The following is a 21,213-nucleotide window of genomic DNA, read 5'->3' as shown; positions in this document are numbered from 1 at the left end:
ACAAGAGAAGCCACTGCAATGAGAAGCCTGTGCACCGCAACAAAGAGTAGCCCCCACTCGCTGCAACTAGAGAAAGCCCGGACGCAGCAACGAAGACCCAACACAGCTAAATAAATAAATGAATTTATATTAAAAAAAAAAGATAGGTTAATCTAGCTGTGAGATGTAGATGTAAAAGAGAGATACTAGAAAGGAAGAATGAGTCCTGGAGAGATCTCCCCAAGATATATAGAAGATCTACTGTCAATTTTTTTTCTTTTTTGTTGTAGAAACTATTGTAAGAGCATTTTTTGTCATTCACGTTGGGAATATGCTTTTTGTAGACAGGTTTGTTGAGATGTAATCTACACATAATAAAATTCATTCTTTTTAGGTATACAGGTCTTTGAATTTTGATAAACACTTGAAATCTTTACTTGTGCTCTTTTGTAGTCATTCATCTCTCCCCAGCCCCATTCCTTAGGAAGCACTGATGTGTTTTCTGTCCCAGTAGTTTTGGCTTTTCCAGAATGTCATGTAAATAGAATCATAGAGTATGTTAGTTTCCTAGGACTGCTGTAACAAATTAGCACAAACTGGGCAGTTTAAAACAACACAACTTCAGTTTTTCATGTTTTAGGAGTCTAAAAGGCCAAAATAAGGCATCACTGGAGTTGGAACCTCTCAGAGGGAGAATCTGTTCAATGCTTCTGATGATTGCTGGCATTCCTTGTCTTGTGTATACATCTCTCCAGTCTATGTTTCCATTTTTACCCTGATCCAATATAACTTCATCTTAACTTGATTACATTTGCAAAAATCCTATAAGACCAAGTAAAGTCAAATTCTGGGTTCCAGGTGGATGTAAGTTTTGGTGGAGACAGTATTCAACCCAGTACCTAGAATATGTAGCCTTTAAAATTTTTAATGTTTTAAATGTTGTTTTAAAAATTCATCATACAGTAAGATTGGCTTTTTTTGGGTGTACGGTAGTATGAATTTTAACACATTTATTGATTCTTGTAACTAATACCACAAGCAGGATACAGAACAATTTCATCACACCAAAAGCCTCCCTTGTTCTGTATTTTTGTAGTCATATCCACCCTCAGTTAACCTCTGGCAGCCACAATTTGTTCTTCATTCCTTTAGTTTTGTCTTTTGGAGACTGTCATGTAAATGGAATAGTACATATGTAAACTTTTTTTTTTTAATTATTTGCTTTATTTTATTTTATTTTTTTAGTTTTATTTATTTATTTATTTATTTATGGCTGTGTTGGGTCTTCGTTTCTGTGCGAGGGCTTTCTCTCTAGTTGTGGCAAGTGGGGGCCACTCTTCATCGCGGTGCGCGGGCCTCTCACTATCGCGGCCTCTCCTGTTGCACAGGCTCCAGATGCGCAGGCTCAGCAATTGTGGTTCACGGGCCTAGTCGCTCCGCGGCATGTGGGATCTTCCCAGACCAGGGCTCGAACCCGTGTCCCCTGCATTGGCAGGCAGATTCTCAACCACTGCGCCACCAGGGAAGCCCTGTGTAAACTTCTTGAGACTGGGTTTCACTCAGTATGATGCCTTTGAGATTCCTCCAAGTTGTTGCATTTTTAAAAAATTTATTGCTGAGTAGTATTCCAGTGTATGCATGTACCGCAGTTTATCGATTTACCTATTGAGAGAGATTGAGTTGTTTCACAGATCTTGCAGTTGTGAATAGAGCTGCTTGTAAACATTCTTGTACAGATTTTATATGGACATATGTTTTTATTTCTGTAGGCAAGGTTTCTCAATCTTGGCACTATGACATGTTGGTCTGGATAATTCTTTGTTGTGGAGGGCCATCCTTCACATTGTAGGACATTTAACAACATCCCTGGCTTCTGCCCACTAGATAGCAATAGCACCCACCCCCACCATTGTTTAAAAAAAAAAAAGTCCCGGAGGACAAAATAGCCTCTGATTGAGAACCTCTGCTCTAAGGTAAATACCTAGGAATGGGATTGTTGGGTCATGTGGTAAATGTGTTGAATTTTATAAAAAATGGGCAAAACGTTGTCCAAATTGGATGCGCCATTTTGCTTTTCAACCAGCAGTACATGAGGATGCTTTGCATCCTTGCCAGCCCTTGATATTGTCAGTATTTTCTTGTTTGTTACTCTAATAGGAGCGTCATGGTATCTCATTGTGATAGGGTACTCTTTATTTTCTTTTTTTAATCAGTTCTTTATTTTGAAAAAAATCTACAGAAAAGTTGAAAAAAATAGTATAGTGAATACCTGTAAACACCTTGCTTATATTGACCTCTTGCCACATTTACTTTTTCTCTAGATGTACTTTTAATTTTGCTGAACCTGAGAAAGTCATTTGCAGCCATCATGATACTTCACCCCTGAACACGTTTACGTTACTTCTCCCAAGAAAAAGGATATTTTCCTATAGGACCACGATAGTATGTGTTAGTATTTCTAAGAAAATTAACAATTCCATAATGTCATCTAATATATTCACATTTTCCCAGTTATCACCAAAAGTCTTTTGTGTTTTTGTCCCTACGTATAGGATCCAATAAAGGTTCACACATTTTGTTGTTTTGTCTTTTTAGTGTCTTGACCTAGAACAGTCCTTTTGCCTCTAGTTTTTCTTCTTTTTTTTTGCCGCACAGCACAGCTTGCAGGATCTTAGTTCCCCGACCAGAGATTGAACCCGGGCCCTGGCAGTGAAAGCACCTCTTCCTGACCACTGGACTGCCAGGGAATTCCCTTGCCGTTTTAGTTTTTCAGTGTTAATTTTTTAAGAGTCCAGGCCAGGTAACTGGTAGAGTGTCATGTATTTTGGATATAATTATTTCCTCATTATTAGATTCAGGTCAAACATTTTGGGGGCAATAGTACTAGTCTAGGTGATATTGTATACTCATTTTTTTCTTCATTATATCGGGCAGCACATCAATGGTGGAATGTCACTCTAACGGTGTTGGTAAGTTTATTTACTTGGTTAATGTGATACTATAAGATCTCCATAATAATCATATACTTTTCACTTTGTAATTAGTAAGTAAGATGTGGTGTAATAATTTGAGGCCATATAAATATCCTGTTTTCTAATAACCTTTTACTATTGTATTAGTTATCTATTGGTGCATAACAAATTATCCCAAAATTTAGCTGCTTAAAATAACAAACTTTTTATCTTACATAGTTTCTGTGGGACAGAAATTCAAAAGTGGCTTAGCTGGATGGGTCTGACCCTGGATCTCTTGAGGTCACAGTCAAGATGTTGGCTGAGGCTGCAGTTATCTGAAGGCTACTAGGGCTGGAGAATTAGCCTCTAAGGTGTCTTTCTCATGTGGCTGACAGGTTGGTGCTGGCTCTTGGCAGGAGGCCTCAGTTCCTTGCCACATAGCCTGTTTCCCTGAGAACAAGTAACCCAAAAGAGCAAGTGGCATTGCATTTTTAAAAAAAACTGTGGTAGAGTGCACACGATACTAAATTTACCATAGTAATCATTTTTAAGTGTATATGTTTCAGTGGTATTAAGTATATTCATATCATTGTGCAGTCATCACCACCATCCACCCCCAGATCTCTTTTCATCTTGCAAAATTGAAACTGTACCCAATCAACGGTAACTCCCCATTTCCTCCTCCTGTGAGCCCAGTTAACCGCCGTTCATTCTGCTTTCTGTCTCTGATTTTGACTACTCTTGGTACCTCATATAAGCGCAGTCATCTTTTTGTGGCTGGCTACTTCACTTAACAAAGTGTGTCCTTAAGGTTCATCCACGTTGTAGCACATGTCAGAATTTCCTTCCTTTTTGAGCCTGAATAATCCATTGTATGTATTTACCACATTTTGCTTATCCATTCGTCTGTTAATGGACACTTGGATTGCTTTCACATTTTAGGCATAATGAATAATGCTGCTGCTATGTACAAATACTTCTTCAAGACCCTGCTTTCCATTTTTTGGGGTATATACCAAGAAGTGAAATTGCTGGATCATATGGTAATTCCATTTAAAAAGTTTTAGGAAATACTATACTGTTTCCCACAGCAGCTTACTGTTTTACATTCCTACCAGTATGCACAAGGGTTCTAGTTTCTCCACATTCTTGACAACATTTGTTATTTTCTGGGTTTTTTTTTTTGGTAATAGCCATCCTGTTGGGTGTGAGGTGGTATCTCATTGTGGTTTTGATTTGCATAGTGGTGTTGAGTATCTTTTCACGTACTTAATGGCCATTCTTCTTTGGAGAAATGGCTATTAAAATCTTTGGTCCATTTTTGAATTGACTTGGGTTTTTTGTTGTTGAGTTAGGAGTTATCTATATATTCTGGATATTAATCCCTTAGATGAATGATTTGAAAATAATTTCTCCCATTTTGTAGGTTGCCTTTTCACTCTTTTGATAGTGTCCTTTGGACATGTTTTAAATTTTCATGAAGTCCAATTTGTTTATTTTTGTTGTTGTTGTTGCCTGTGCCTTTGGTGTCATATATAAAAATCATTACCAAATCCAGTATTGTGAAGCTTTTGCTCTATTTCTAAAAGTTTATAGTTTTAGGTCTTGCATCTAAGTCTTTGACCCTTTTTTAAAAAGAATTTATTTATTATTTATTTGGTTGTGCCAGGTCTTAGTTGCGGCAGGTGGGCTCCTTAGTTGTGGCAGGTGGGCTCCTTAGTTGTGGCATGTGGGCTTCTTAGTTGCAGCAGGTGGGCTCCATTTGTTGGTTTTTGTAAGTGGTGGTAGGTAACAGTCTAACATTATTGTTTTGCAAGTGGATATCCAGTTTTCTCAGAATTGTTTGTTGAAAAGACTGTCCTTTCCGCATTGAAAGGTCTTGGCACCGTGTCAAAAATCATTTTGCCAGGGAATCGTGTGGGAGAGGGGGGTTGGGGGGAAGAATCATTTTGCCATATATGTAAGAATTTATTTCTGGGCTCTCTATTCCAATAGAATAAGTCTATATGTCTGTATTTATGCCACACTGTTTTGATTATTGTAGCTTTGTACTAAGTTTTGAAATCAGAAAATGTGAGTCCTCCAACTTTGTTGTTTCTTTCAAGGTTCTTTTTGCTATTTAGGGTCCCTTGAGATTCCATATGAATTTTAGGATGGATTTTCTATTTCTGAAGGAAACATCATTAAGATTTTGATGGGCTAGACAAGGCAGTTGAGAAGGAGGGAGCGTTTGGAGGTGGGCTTGGCTTGGCGTGCACTCCGCACCTCAGGAACGTTATTGCGCGTGGAACGTCTGCTTTTGGCAGACTATTGCCCAGAAGAAAAGATGTTTGGTTTTCACAAGCCAAAGATGTACCGAAGTATAGAGGGCTGCTGTATTTGCAGAGCTAAATCCTCCAGTTCTTGATTCACTGACAGTAAACGCTATGAAAAGGACTTCCAAAGCTGTTTTGGGTTACATGAGACTCGTTCAGGAGACATCTGTAATGTCTGTGTCCTGCTTGTGAAAAGATGGAAGAAATTGCCAGCAGGATCAAAAAAAAACTGGAATCATGTGGTAGATGCAAGGGCAAGACCCAGTCTAAAGACTACACTGAAACCAAAGAAAGTGAAAACTCTATCTGGAAACAGGATAAAAAGCAACCAGATCAGTAAACTGCAGAAGGAATTTAAACGTCACAATTCTTTTTTTTTTTTTTTAAATAGTTTTCAAAGTTGTTTTTTTTTTTTTTAAGTTTAATTTTTATTTATTTATTTATTTATGGCTGTGTTGGGTCTTCGTTTCTGCATGAGGGCTTTCTCTAGTTGCGGCAAGTGGGGGCCACTCTTAATCGCGGTGCGCAGGCCTCTCATTATCGCGGCCTCTCTTGTTGCGGAGCACAGGCTCCAGACGCTAAACGTCACAATTCTGATGCTCACAGTACCACCTCAAGTGCCTCTCCAGCTCAATCTCCTTGTTATAGTAACCAGTCAGATGATGGCTCAGATACAGAGATGGCTTCTGGCTCTAACAGAACGCCAGTGTTTTCCTTTTTAGATCTCACATACTGGAAAAGACAGAAAATATGCTGTGGCATTATCTATAAAGGCCGTTTTGGGGAAGTTCTCATTGACACACATCTATTCAAGCCTTGCTGCAGCAATAAGAAAGCAGCTGCTAAGAAGCCGGAGGAGCAGGGGCCAGAGCCTCTGCCCATCTCCACTCAGGAGTGGTGACTGAGGTTTATGTAGAAGGGGAACAAAAAATGATTTAAATTTTGGAAAACACCAACAAAATGACCTTCCTATTTTTAACTTGGATATCTGTTATTCTGCCAAAAGATGATTTCTAGAATAGTTTTGAGTGGGTTATTTTCCCTCCAGTTCCACAAAGTCTGAAGCCAGTATCTAGCTTACTAAAAGAAAAAGAAGTGTACATAATATTTAAGATGCTGAGTATTTCATAGGAAAGCTGAATGCTGCTGTAAAGTGCTCTTTAAGGCTTTTTAAAAAAATTCCCTTCTAATGAATGAAATTAGGGGAATTTCAGGGGACAGAGATGGGATTTGTTGTATGATAAACGTATGTAGTTTTAGTCTTTCTATATTGAGAAGCAGTGGTTGGGGCATTTTTTAAGATGGCTGGCTACACTTGTTTTCCTTCGTTACAATAAGTTTGTCATAACTCAGTAAACACAGACTTGCCCCTAGAGGTAGCTGTTAATAACTTTGAAATATTAAGGTGTTGCCAAGGTTCTGATGATTCAAACCTGTACTACTGAATATTAAGCAGGACGGACTAAGCTCTCTAGTGCGAATATCTTGAAGGAGTAATTTCTAAATATACAGAGGTAACTTGACTGTATATGTTGCATCCTGTGTCACCTCCCTCCATATTGATATTTGATAAAGTTTTTAATTTATATGAAACTTCTAAAGCAGAGTCAAAATTCCTCTTGGGGAAATGTCAAATCTTTAGGATAGGCAATCCTATATGAATAGTACCAAAGCATTACCCCTTGGTAGAGAATGCACTCTATTAAAAATGTTAAATTATCTGAAAAATAAAATGTGCAAGTCTTCAGGATGGCACATGAAAAACACAAAGGTTAATGCTTCTTGGGGCACATTTCTTAGAGGGCTTGCAAGTGTGTAAATAATTTGTTTATGTTACATGACTGGTGACTTCATTGAAAATCTGCACAATTCAGTTTTAGCTCTGGATTACTTCGGTTGACCTTTGTGAAGGTTTTATCTGTGTAGAATGGTTGTTTGACTTGTTTTAACCTATTAGGGTTTTGGGTTTTGGGTTTTTGTTTTTTATTTTTCATTCTATATTAAAGTAAAATTCTACTAAAAGAAAAGAGGTGTGTGTTAATGCTGAGTGGGTTGGTTTTGGTTTGGTTTCTTTTAGTCAGGCTTTCTGAACATTGAGGTGTTAGATGATACATCCTAAACGTGGAGCTCTTCAACTGTAAAACCTTCATTAAAAGCCTTTTACTTGAACCCAAACCAAAGTACTATCTATTGCCTCTTTTCTAAAAGTTCGGGAAGAATATATCACCAGTTCAGACTTTTCATAATGCGGGAGGATCATTTGCCTACCTTGTAATAACATGACTCAGTGCTTATTTTTAAAACTGGATTTTAAAGATTGGATAGTATATATAACAAGGAGTGAGCCAATTTTTATGGGTATCCTATAGTTTTATAGTTCTTAATCTAAACTTAAAATTTTATATTTCTTCCTTTGGAAAAAACTACAAGCCACCATATGCACAGACTACATAGTGAGTTGGGTCAGCTCTCCCACAGACTTTGAGGTGTATTACCAGAATCCCAGCCATTATCATCTTCCTCCTGAGTTATTTTGAAATGGTTTTTTTTTTCTCTCTTTTTTTTTTGTACATTTTGGCTGCAGTATTGGTGGTAGAATATACTATAATATGGATCATCTCTACTTCTGTATTTATTTATTTATTACTAGACCTCAACCACAGTCTTCTTTTTCCCCTTCCACCTCTCTTTGCCTGTAGGATGTACTGTATGTAGTCATGCACTTTGTATTAATATATTAGAAATCTACAAATCTGTTTTGTACTTTTTATACTGTTGGATACTTATAATCAAAACTTTTACTAGGGTATTGAATAAATTTAGTCTTACTAGAAAATAAAAAAAAAAAGATTTTGATGGGATTGCATTGAATCTGTAGATTGCTTTGGGTAGTATTGACATCTTAACAATATTTTGACTTCCGGTACATAAACACAGGATGTCTTTCCGTTTATTTGTGTGTCTGTTAATTTCTTTCAGCAGTGTTTTGTGGTTTTCAGGTTACAAGTCTTTTACCTCATTGGTTAAGTTAATTCCTGAGTGTGTCATTATTTTTGATGCTATTAGTAAATGAAATTGTTAATTTCCTATTCAGATTGATAGTGTATAGAAATGCAACTCATTCATATTGATTTTATATCTTACTACTTTGCTGAATTCATTTATTAGTACGAATAGTTTTTGCGTGTGGAATCTTTAAGGTTTTTTACATATAAGATATCATCATCAAACAATTTTTTACTCCCCTTCCAAGGTGTGTGCTTTTTATTTCTTTTTCTTGCCTAATTGCTCTGGCTTGGACTTCCAGTACTGTATTGAATAGAAGTGTTGAGAGCGGCCATCCTTGCCTTGTTCTTGATCTTAGAGGAGAAGCTTTCATTCTTTCACTGTTGGGTATGATGTCAGCTGTGGGTTTTTCATATATGGCCTTTATTATGTTGAGGTAGGTCCCTTCTATTCCTTTTTTTTTTTTTTTTTTTTTTTTTAATCATGAAAGGGTGTTTAATTTTGTCAGGTCCTTTTCCTCCATCATGTGTTTTTTTTCCCTTCGTTCTGTTAATGTGCATTACATCAGTTGATTTTCATATGTTTAACCATCCTTGCATCCCAGGAATAAGTCCCATGTGGTCATGACATATAATCCTTTTAATATGCTGAGAAATGTCTGTTTCTCCCTGTATTTATTTATTAAAAAAAAAATTTTTTTTAACTTGGCCACACTGTGCAGCTTGCGGGGTCTTAGTTCCCCAACCAGGGATTAAACATGCACCCGCAGTGAAAGCGCGGAGTCCTAACTGCTGGACCACCAGGGAATTCCCTCTCCCTTTAAATATGTGTTTTTGCTTCATATAGTTGGATGGTCTGTTATTAGGTATGTAAATGTTTATAATTATTTATATTCTTGCTGTATTGGACCTTTTTAATAAATTATGCCCTTTGTCTCTTATAACCTTTTTTGATTTAAAGTCCATTTTATGTGACATTAGTATAGTCACTTCTCCCTTTTGGATACTGTTTACATGGGGTATCTTTTTCCATCCTTTCACTTTCAACCTGTTGGTGTCTTTGGATCTAATGTAAGTCTCTTGTAGACAGCATATAATTAGATCATGTTTTTTTTTTTAATTTTTATCTTTTTTTAGCCACACTGTGTGGCTTGTGGGATCTTAGTTCCCTGACCAGGGATTGAACCCGGGCCCTTGGCAGTGAAAGCACGGAGTCCTAACCACCAGGGAATTCTCAATTAGATCATGTTTTAAATCCATTCTGCCAATCTGTCTTTTGATTGGAGAGTTTAATCCATTTGTATGTAATTACTGAGAAAGGAGGACTTACTTCCTCATTTTACTGTTTGTTTTCTATATGCCTTATAGTTTTTTTGACCCTCATTTCCTTCATGACTGTCATTGTGTTTAGTTTATATTTTGTAGTGAAACATTTTTATTATTTTTTCATTTCCTTTTGTGTATATTCTATAATAATTTTCTCTGTGGTTACCATGGGAATTACATTTAACATCCTAAAGTTATAATACTCTAATTTATAACAGCTTAATTTCAGTGACATTCAAAAACTCTGCTTCTTTACTGCTTTGTTACCACTGATTTCAGTTATTGATATCACAAAATGCATCTTTATACATTGTGTGCTGTGGCATTGCCTTTAACGATATAGTCTCTGAAGTTGCATATTGTCACTTCCTGCCACATTCTGTTCATTAGAAGAGAGTCACTAAATCTGGCCTACATTCAAAAGGCATGGGATATTAGGTGCCATCTTTGGCAGGGGGGATTGTCAAATAGTTTGTAGACATATTTTAAAATTCTGGGACTTCCTGGTGGCGCAGTGGTTAGGAATCCGCCTGCCAATGCAGGGGACACGGGTTTGATCCCTGGTCTGGGAAGATCCCACATGCCGCGGAGCAATGAAGCCCGTGCACCACAACCACTGAGCCTGCATTCTAGAGCCCCCGAGCCACAACTACTGAGCCTGCGTACCACAACTACTGAAGCCCGTGCACCTAGAGCCCATGCTCCGCAACAAGAGAAGCCACTGCAATGAGAAGCCCGCACACCGAAACGAAGAGTAGCCTCGCTCGCTGCAACTAGAGAAAGCCCGCACGCAGCAACGAAGATCCAACACAGCCAAAAATAAATAAATAAATAAATTTATTTTTTTAAAAATGCTAACATCTGTTCTTGCCTGGCTCAGTTATTTACATTAGAGGTTCTAAAATGATGATTCTTTCATTCCTTCATTATTAAGCTGAGCTGAGTTTTGCTGGGAAACTATTTGGAGGCTTGTCATGGGGACTGCGTATTTCCTGTTCCTGTTTTTTATTACATTTTAATATTTTTTATATTTATCTGAAAATCTGGTTTATTAGATTACTTAACATTTCTGTGCCTGTTTCATCATTAAAATGAAATGGGTGTAGTAATATCTACCTTAGAGGGAGTGTATTAATTTCCTGTGACTGCTGTGACAAATTACCACAAACTTAGTGTCTTAAAATAACAGAAACTTGGGACTTCCCTCGTGGTCCAGTGGTATAGAATCTGCCTTCCAATGCAGGGGACGCGGGTTCCATCCCTGACCAGGGACTAAGATCCCACATGCCGAGGGGCAGCTAGAGCCCACGTGCTCTGGAGCCTGTCCGCCACAACTAGAGAAGAGGAAACCCGCACACCACAAGTGGAGAGAAGTCAGCGCGCCGTAACAGCAGATCCTGTGTGCCGCAACTAAGACCTAACGCAAAAATATAAAAAATAAATTTTTTAAAAAACTACTTTAAAATAACAGAAACCTTTTTTCTCACGGTTCAGAGGCCACAAGTCTGATATCAAGGTGTCAGAAGGGCCCCGTTCCGTCCAGAGCTCTAGGAGAGAATCCTTCCATGCCTTTTCCAACTTCTCGTGGCTCCAGATATTCCTTGGCTTGTGGCTGCATGATTCTAATCTCTGCCTGTCTTCATATGGCCCTCTTCTCTCCTCTGTGTCTCTTATAAGGACAGTTGTCATTGGATTTAGGGTCCACCTGGATAATCCAGGATGATCTTATCTTGAGATTTTTTTTTTTTTTTTTTCCCCTCTGCCACCCGGCATGTGGGATCTTAGTTTCCCGACCAGGGATGGAAGCCACGCCCCCTGCATTGGCAGCGTGGAGTCTTAACCACTGGACTGCCAGAGAAGTACCAAGATTCTTAATTATATCTGTAAAGACACTTTTTTCCAAATAAAGTCACATTCATCAGTTTCAGGGAATAGGATGTGGACATATCTTTTTGGGAACCACTATTCAACCCACTACAGGGAGAGCGTATTAAATGAGTTACCACATGTAGAATTCTTTAAAACTGTTTCCAGCATGTGATTATTCAACAAACTAATTATTTTTTGTTATTATGATGCTTGTGATTTATAGCAGCCTCCTGAATTTAATACTTTCTCTCTTTTATACCGCTATTTTAGCAGTTTAAATTTCCATACCTGTCACCCATACCTAGGGTGACTGTATCTCATGGTTTGCCTAGTATAGTCCTGGTTTATTCCTGTTGACTTCTAACTGACCAAGAGTTCAAATTTTTTAATATATTCTTTCTCTCAACTCCATCTGAATTCCAAGGGTGCCAACCCTGGTTATGATTTTTGTTTTTTGTTTTTTTCCTCACTGCACAGCTTGCAGGATATTAGTTCCCCAACCAGGGATCGAACCTGTGCCCCCTGCAGTGGAAGCACGGAGTCCTAACCACTGGACCACCAGGGAATTTTCTGTGGTTTTTTTTTGCTCTTGGTGTTGCTTTGTCATGAATATGTTTTATGTTCACAAGTTTGTATAGTTACCCCAAACTAGTTGGCTTTTGAGATAAAATTTTTTGCCTTTTTTCACTTAAAAGTTTTTTTGCTTTTCACTTTGTCCATGGTGCTGGTCAATTTTCTAGGTTATTATGTAGTCTTTTGGGTTTTCTGTGAAGCCATTCACATTGCCTGTGAATTACAAGTTTTGTTTCTAATGTAACAGCAGAGCTAGGGCTTGGTGCCCCTTTTGTTGATTTTTATAGTCAATTCTTTTTCTATTGTGCTTATTTCTCCTCTGTGACTTGTTAGTTGACTAAACTTGAGGAAATCCCCTATTCTCTTCCTGTTGTCTTTTCACCCACAAGTGATTGTCTTCTGGGTCATCTTGTCTGAATTTCCCCTCCCCACAAAGTCAAAATTATTTACTACCACCACCTGTACTTCCTTACGCATGTGAGGAAATTTTTACATACAGAGAATACAGTGTCAGGACTTCCCTGGTGGTCCAGAGGGTAAGACTCTGTGTCGGGACTTCCCCAGTGCAGGGGGCCCAGGTTTGATCACTGGTCAGGGAACTAGATCCCACGTGCATGCTGCAATTAAAAAAAACATCCGGCGTGACGGCAACTAAGACATGGCACAGCCTAAATAAATAAATATTTTTTAAAAAAATAGAGTATAGTGTCAATTTTCTGTAATTCTGATTACTATGGCTCTCCCTCACATTTTAATTTCTAGGCAGGCAGAAGCCCTCTTTGTAAATCTGTGCTGTTTGCTATTATGATGGGAAGCTTTCTGCAGAGTATATTTGTTGGCTGCTTTTATATTGTCATTATAGATCTAAGAACAACAACAACAACAGCAAAATCACCCTTTATTACCTCACTTATTCACAAAGAGGCTCTTATGTATAGGTTACTAGTGCTCCCATTTATTTGGAGAAGTGCTGGACAATGGTGAGTGCTTTGGATTGTAATAGATATTTTTAAGCCTTTTAATGTCTCAGTAAGAAAGATATCCTACATTCAAGGAGTTAGAGAAAAATTCATTTTGAGTATAATAACTTTTTCATGTTTATTTTGATTCAACATATATTTGAGAGCTTACTATTAATATACTTCAGATACTCTGTAAGGTTCTAGTGATGTAAGGATGAATTGCCTTGACCTCAAGAAGACAGTTTGAAAGATGAGAGGGATTTGCAAACAGATAATAAGAGACAGCTGTTGAACACTTTACTGGGTTTAAGCCTTTCTATATGACTTTACAGGTATCATCTCAGCCTTTAAACCGAAACTACAATTAAGTTATCCCTGTTGTATGGATGAAGAAAGTAATTCAATAATTTGCTTAAGTAATAGTGCTGAGATGTGGATCTAGATTTATTTGACTCCAAAGCCTGCACATTTAATTACTGTGTTATAATATCTCTTGGAATACATACTATAGGGTAGACTAGAAGAAGAAATTAATTATTTCTGCTTTGAAGTTTAGGGAAGGCTACCAGATGAGATGCTTGAGCAGGATGTTGACGGATAAGAGAAGACCAGATGACTGGGAATTTAGGGAAATTGCAGGGCAAAGTTTGAAGAGAAGGAACAGGATAAATAAATCACAGAAGTATTAAACAGATGACATTTTGGGGAATGAAGAACTTCATTTCTGTGTGATTGGAGCATGGGTTATGTATGGGAGAATGGTATGTGAAATAAGAGAATAGGCAAGCCAGGATCATGGCAGATCATCAGAGGTGTAGAAAGTTCATCTTAAAAATCCTTTGACAACACTGTGTGGACAGATTGGGGTAAGGCAAAGAGAAATACTGAAATGAGTACGATAGTACAGGGAGAGCCAAATGAAGGGAATGGTAATGGGGATAAAGAGGAAGATGTAAAAAAAATTTAATTATAAGATATTCTACCCATATCCAACTGTTTTATTCTAATGTCTTAAGAAATTTTGCCTCTTCCATATTTCCCAGTTTTAAGCCATCATGGTGATATATGTAGGCTGTTATCATTTTTCACTTTGATGCTTGAGAGCAGGTGTTAGCAAACTAGACCCGTGGGAGGAATCTGGCCCTCGCCTGTTTTTATAAATAAAGTGTTATTGGAATAAAATACATTTTATGTGTTGTCTGTGACCACTGTCACACTACAGTGGCAGTTGAGCAGTTGTGACAGAGATCATACAGCCCACAACTGTGAAATATTTACTCTCTGGCCCTTTACAGAAAAACTTTGCAGAGCAGCAGATTGAAGACATTCTTTGATCTAATAACTAAAGTGCACGTGATAGTGCTTACTTAATACTATATGTTGGGCTTTGTTAACTAGGTGACTGACCACATCAGTCATTCAGAATGTACCCATAGTGTATTTGGAAATTTTTTGAACCCAGGCCACGGCAGTGAAAGCACCAAGTCCTAACCACAGGACCACCAGGGAATTCCCATGGAAATTATATTAATTAGACTCTCCCAAATTGCAAGGTTTTTTTAGGTTATGGGAGGTTAATGTAAAGTTGTTTATGAAAATAAAGAATGGAAAACTCAACTGCATAGTCAGGTTTCAAAAGGAAAAACAGGACATGTTGCTAGTCAGTCCTCACAAGGACCGAAAAGTAGTTTGAAGCTGCAGAATTATTCAAGATTACAGCATAGCCCAGGCAACCAAGTTATTTTGTCAGCCTGGCAGTGCAGGTATCAGTTGATTCCCAATTCCAGTGCTCCGACAAACTGAAATCTGTGTACAGAGCTTGCAATTTCACAGTACTCAAGAGCTGACCAAACTGGTGTTGGGGAGAGTTTTCACGCTAGTTACTTCTTTACCCTAAATGTTTTTTTTTAATGGCACTCTGTTTTTGTTTAATGAATATAGTATCTTTTCATCTCTCTGAGGATATTAATATATTTTGCTTTTCTTTGGCATCACTTTTCTTCATAGAAGCTTTCCACAACTTTATCATGTTTAAGGATGTGGGCAGACTGTGGGCTGTGAGTGCATGTAGAGAGGAGAGGGCTTGTTAACTGAGAACCTCACTATAGGGTTACCTGGTGGACTGTTTGGGGAACTTGATAAGAAGGCTTGTCCTATCTCCTGCCTGGGTGGTTAAGTCTTGACTACAGTGAGCTGGGAGCCTAGTGGGAAAAAAGGATGGGAATTTAGTCATTCCGTTTGCGTATGTTCCTTTAATTCTTGTGTTCTTGATACTGTTCTTCAGCCTTCAACTGTGCCTGGCATCTTCCATTGCAGAGATGCTTGAGGAAAAAAAAAACAGACCTGAGCCTTTTGGTGTCAAGTAGGGGATTTAGGAATCAAAATGCTTGGTGAGCAGCTTTCAACCAATTCTACTTCTGTGTCCCAACTTTACTTTCTACTTCCAAAATTGACTGGTATCTTCTCTTGGGGGCACTGCAAGTAAACAAACCATCTTGGTTCTTGGCTTTTCCCTGTTGCCAACATAGGATAGGAGTCTACTTTATTGAGTGTGCTGTCAAATAGCATTGGTCCATCTGCTTTGTAGCTTACTGAAGTTATTGAACTTGTTTGTTGTTATCTCTATTTCTCTTTTTCCTGAACTTTACTGTTATTACTTTTTTAATTTTTAAAATTTCTTCACCAGAGTTTAGGGGAAATTTGAAAGGGGATTCAGATGCATATGTGTAATCTATCATCTTTTTGTGAAAGTCCTTTCCCCACATATTTTTTTTCTTTTGTTCACTTTTTGCATTCTTTTGGATTCATACATTTTTCCCTCAAATATTTTTTTCTCCATAGTGATTTGGAATTTGTGCACTGTTTTTATTTTTTTACGGCTTCTCTTTGAAATTGTTTTAATTGATTGATTGATTGATTGCTGTGTGGCTTGTGGGACCTTAGTTCCTTGACCAGGGATCGAACCCATGCCCACAGGGCAATGAAAGCAGTCTTAAGCACTGGACCTCCACGGAATTCCCTGAAATTTTGACTTGCATATTAACTTCGCAGAACTGATCAGTATCTTTGCCTTGTCCTGCGCAATACAAGGATCTTGGAACAATTAACTCCAGTTACCTCCATCCCTGACTTTAATGCTGTTATTCAGTATTTTAGCTTTGTATTTTTAAATCCCCAAATAAGACATTGTTTTGTGTATTTTATTTTTTTAATTCTTTTTTAAAATTTATGTATTTATTTATTTAGGCTGCGCCGGGTCTTAGTTGTGGCATGCGGGATCTTCTTTGTGCGATCTTTAGTTGCGGCATCAGCCTTCTTAGTTGTGGCATGTGGATTCTTAGTTGCAGCATGCATGTGGGATCTAGTTCCCTGACCAGGGAATGAACCTGGGCCCCCTGCATTGGGAGTGTGGAGTCTTACCCACTGGACCACCAGGGAAGTCCCATGTTTTGTATATTTTAGATTTACCTAATGTTTACCACTTCCTTAGTCACTTTTATATCTTGAGTTGCAGAGCTTCCTTTGAGGATCATTTTACTTATTCTTCAGGTACATCCTTTGGAAATTCTTCTAGTGAAGGTCCATTGGTAGTAAAATATTTTAGTCTAGAAGAAATTTTTCCCCTAAATTTTGTTTCTTGTTTTAAACACCTTTATTGAGATATAGTTCACATACCATACAGTATACCTATTTAAAATGTACAATTCAGTAGCTTTTAGTATATTCGGAGTTGTGCATCCATCACCACAATCAATTTGAAAATGTCATTGCCCCCCATATAATCCTGGTGCCCCCTTAACTGTCACTCTCAATCTACATCCACTCAGCCCTAGCCCTAGGCAGCCAATAATTGACTTACCATCTCTGTAGATTTGTCTACTCTGGGCATTTCATATAAATGGAACCATAAAATATATTGTTCTTTGTGACTGGCTTCTTTCACTTAGCATAATATTTCAAGGTTTATCCCTGATATAACATTTAACGAGTGCTTCATTTCTTTTTATTGCTGAATTTCTTTTTATTGTATGAATATACCACATTTTATTTATCTGTTCATTAGTTGATGGACATTTGTGTTGTTTCTGTTTCTGACTATTATGAATAATGCTGCTGTAAACAGTTATGTTCAAGTTTTTGTGTGGACATATGTTTTCGTTTCTCTTGGGAATATACCTAGGAGTAAAATTGCCTATTACCTATGGTAATGCAGTGTTTAACTTTTTGAGGAACCATAAAACTTTATTTCACTGCAGCTGCACTATCTTACATTTTTACTAGCAATGTGTGAGGGTTCTTCGTATCCTTGTCAACACTTGTTACTTATCATTTTGAATAGCTATTCTAGTAGGTGTAAAGTGGGTATCATTGTGGTTTTTATTTGCATGTCTCTGGCTAATGATGTTTAGCATCTTTTCATGTGCTTATTGGTCGTTTGTATATCTTCTTTGGAGAAATGCCGTTTCAGTCCTTTTGACAATTTTGTAGTCATTTGTCTTTTTGTGTTGAGTTGTAAAAGCTCTTTATATATTCTAGATACTTATATTGGATATATGATTTACAAAGATTTTCTCCCATTTTGTGGGTGGGCTTCTCACTTTCTTGATGGTGTTTTTGAAACACAAGAGTTTACAATTTTGATTTATATCCAATTTTTATGTTGTTGGTTTTGGTGTTATAGCTAAGAAACCATTGTCTATCTAATGCAACGTCACACAGAATTATATCTGTTTTCTTCTACCAAATTTTTAGTTTTAGCTCTTACATTTAGGTGTATGATCTACTGTGAGTTAATTTTTGTCCATGGTTGTGAGGTAGGAATCTCTTGCATGTGAATATCCATTAGTTCCAGGACCATTTGTTGAAAAGTTTGTCTTAGTACCCTTGTCAAAAATCAGTTGGTCGTAGATATTTGGGTTTATTTCTGAACTCAGTTCTATTCCATTAATCTATATCTATGCTTAAATAACGCACTGTCTTGATTACTGTAGCTTTGTAGTAAGTTTTCAAATTGGGAAGTGTGAATCCTCCGACCTTGTTCTTCTTTTTCGAGATTGTTTTGACTATTCCTGGTCCTTTGTATTTCCATATGAAGTTTAGAATCAGCTTGTGAATTTCTGCAAAAAGGCAGTTGGGATTTTGATAGTGATTGTGTTTAATCTGTAGATCATTTGGGGGTTAATCTGTAGATCATTTGGGGGACTGTTACCATCTTAACAATGTCAAGTCTTCTAATTCACGAACATTGGATGACTTTACATTCATCTAGGTCATCTTTTTTGGGGTGGGGCACTGCATTGGGTCTTTGTTGCTGCGCATGGGTTTTCCCTAGTTGCAGCGAGGGGGGGGCTGCTCTTTGTTGTGGTGCTCGCGCTTCTCATTGCAGTGGCTTCTCTTGTTGCGGAGCACGGGCTCTACGCGCGTGGGCTTCAGTAGTTGTGGCTCGCAGGCTCTAGAGTGCAGGCTCAGTAGTTGTGGTGCACGGGCTTCGTTGCTCCGTGGCATGTGGGATCTTCCCGGACCAGGGATTGAACCCATGTCCCCTGCATTGGCAGGCAGATTCTTAACCACTGCGCCACCAGGGAAGTCCCTAGGTCCTCTTTTTTTTTTTAACATCTTTATTGGAGTATAATTGCTTTACAGTGGTGTGTTAGTTTCTGCTTTATAACAAAGTGAATCAGTTATACATACGTTCCCATATCTCTTCCCTCTGCGTCTCCCTCCCTCTCACCCTCCCTATCCCACCCCTCTAGGTGGTCACAAACCACTGAGCTGATCTCCCTGTGCTATGCGGCTGCTTCCCACTAGCTATCTATTTTACGTTTGGTAGTGTATATATGTCCATGCTACTCTCTCACTTTGTCACAGCTTACCCTTCTCCCTCCCCATATCCTCAAGTCCATTCTCTAGTAGGTCTGTGTCTTTATTCCCGTCTTACCCCTAGGTTCTTCATGACCTTTTTTTTTTTTTTTTAAATTATTTTTGGCTGCATTGTGTCTTCGTTGCTGCGCATGGGCTTTCTCTAGTTGCGGCGAGCGGGGGCTACTCTTTGTTGCAGTGTGTGGTTTTCTCATTGCAGTGGCTTCTCTTGTTGCAGAGCACGGGCTCTAGGTGTGTGGGCCTCAGTAGTTGTGGCTCACAGGCTCTAGAGCACAGGCTCAGTAGTTGTGGTGCATGGGCTTAGTTGCTCTGCAGCATGTGGAATCTTCCCGGACCAGGGCTTGAACCCATGTCCCCTGCATTGGCAGGCGGATTCTTAACCACTGTGCCACCAGGGACGTCCCAAGATTTCCTTTATTTTTAAAAGAATTTTTTACAGCTGAGTAGTAGTCCATTATATATATACTGCATCTTCTTCATCCATGGATAGGCACTTAGGTTGTTTATATATCTTGGCTATTGTATATAGTGCTGGATTGAACATAGGTATGCATATATCTTTTCAAATTAGATGTTTTTGAATTCTTTGGATAAATACCTAGAAATGGAGTAGCTGGATCATATTGTAGTTCTATTCTTAATTTTTGAGAACTCTCCATACTGTTTTCCATAGTGGCTACAGTAATTTACACTCCTGCCAACAGTGTATGAGGATTCCCTTTTCTTTACATCCTCTCCAACACTTTTTATTTCTTGCTTTTTTGATAATAGTTATTCTAATGGTATGAGGTGATAACTCATTTGTGGTTTTGATTTGCATTTCCATAATACTTAGTGATGTTGAACATCTTTTCCTGTCCCTGTTCGTTACCTGTATGTCTTTGGAAAAGGGTCTCTTCACCTCCTCTGCCTATTCTTTTTTTTTTTTTTTTTTTTTTAAATTAATTAATTAATTTATTTATGGCTGTGTTGGGTCTTCGTTTCTATGTGAGGGCTTTCGCTAGTTGTGGCAAGCGGGGGCCACTCTTCATTGCGGCGCGCGGGCCTCTCACCATCGCGGCCTCTCTTGTTGGGGAGCACAGGCTCCAGACGCGCAGGCTCAGTAATTGTGGCTCACGGGCCTAGTTGCTCCGCGGCACGTGGGATCTTCCCAGACCAGGGCTCGAACCCGTGTTCCCTGCATTGGCAGGCAGATTCTCAACCACTGCGCCACCCGGGAAGCCCCTTCTGCCCATTCTTAATCGGGTGGTTTATTTTTTGGTTGTTCTTTATGTATTTTGAATATTAACTCCTTATTGGATATGATTTGCAAATATCTTCTCTGAGTAGGTAGGTTGAATTTTCATTTTGTTGATGGTTTCCTTTGCTGTGCGGAAGCTTTTTAGTTTGATGTAGTCCCATTTGTTTATTTTTGCTTTTGTTTGCCTTGCCTGAGGAGATATATCCAGAAAGATATTGCTAAGACTGATGTGTGTTTTCTTCTAGGAGTTTTATGGTTTCAGGTCTTACATTCAAGTCCTTAATCCATTTTGAGTTGACATTGTGTATGGTGTAAGATAGTGGTCTAGTTTCATTCTTTTGCATGTAACTGTCCAGTTTTCCCAACATCATTTATTGAAGAGACTATACTTTCTCCACTGTATGTTCTTTGCTCTTGTTTTGTAAATTAATTGTCACATATGTGTGTGTTTATTTCTGAATTCTCAATTCTGTTCCATTGATCTATGTCACTTTTTTTGCCAATACCATGCTGTTTTGATTACTATAGCTTTGTAATATAATTTGAAATCAGAGTGAATGATACTTCAAGCTTTGGGGTTTTTTCCCCCATTCAGGATTGCTTTGGCTATTTGGGGCCTTTTGTGGCTCCATACAGATTTTAGGATTTTGTTGTTGTTGTTCTATTTCTGTGAAAAATGTCATTGGGATTTTGATAGGGATTACATTGATTCTGTAGATTGCTTTAGGTAATACGGACATTTAAAAATGTTAATTCTTCCAGTCCCTGAGCATGAATACCTTTACATTTTTTTGTGTTGTCTTAAATTTCTTTCAAGAATGTCTTTAAGTTTTCAGTGTACAGGTCTTTCACCTACTTGGTTAAATTTATTCCTAGGTATTCTTTTTGTTGCAATTGTAAATGAGATTTTTTTGTTAATTGTTTTCTGATGATTCATTGTTAGTGTATAGAACAGACTTGTATATTGATATTTTTACTCTGCAACTTAGTGTATTTGTTTATTTTTAATAGTTTTTTGGGTTTTTTTTAATATATAAAAACATGTTATATTTATATCTTCTCTGATTTTTAATAAATTGTAGGACACTTAGCTGGTGTTGGAGAATTGCT

The 21,213-nt window shown here is 38.0% G+C and overlaps 1 protein-coding gene and 1 pseudogene across 3 annotated transcripts in view; both read left to right on the top strand.

The window, feature by feature from the left end:
- ITCH (itchy E3 ubiquitin protein ligase) overlaps positions 1–21,213 on the top strand; it is a 123,347-nt gene that overhangs the window by 17,382 nt on the left and 84,752 nt on the right. The gene's annotated exons all lie outside the window — the stretch shown is intronic.
- On the top strand, positions 5,139–10,421 carry LOC309612787 (SIN3-HDAC complex-associated factor-like; annotated as a pseudogene). Its single transcript has 2 exons — positions 5,139–5,608; positions 5,824–10,421. The product of its transcript is annotated as an SIN3-HDAC complex-associated factor-like (transcript).

The sequence above is a fragment of the Balaenoptera borealis genome, assembly GCF_965194805.1.
Source record: "Balaenoptera borealis genome assembly, chromosome: 16".
Lineage (NCBI taxonomy): Eukaryota > Metazoa > Chordata > Mammalia > Artiodactyla > Balaenopteridae > Balaenoptera > Balaenoptera borealis.
The sequence above is the reverse complement of the archived record's forward strand: the minus strand, read 5'-3'. Positions and strand labels throughout refer to the sequence as shown.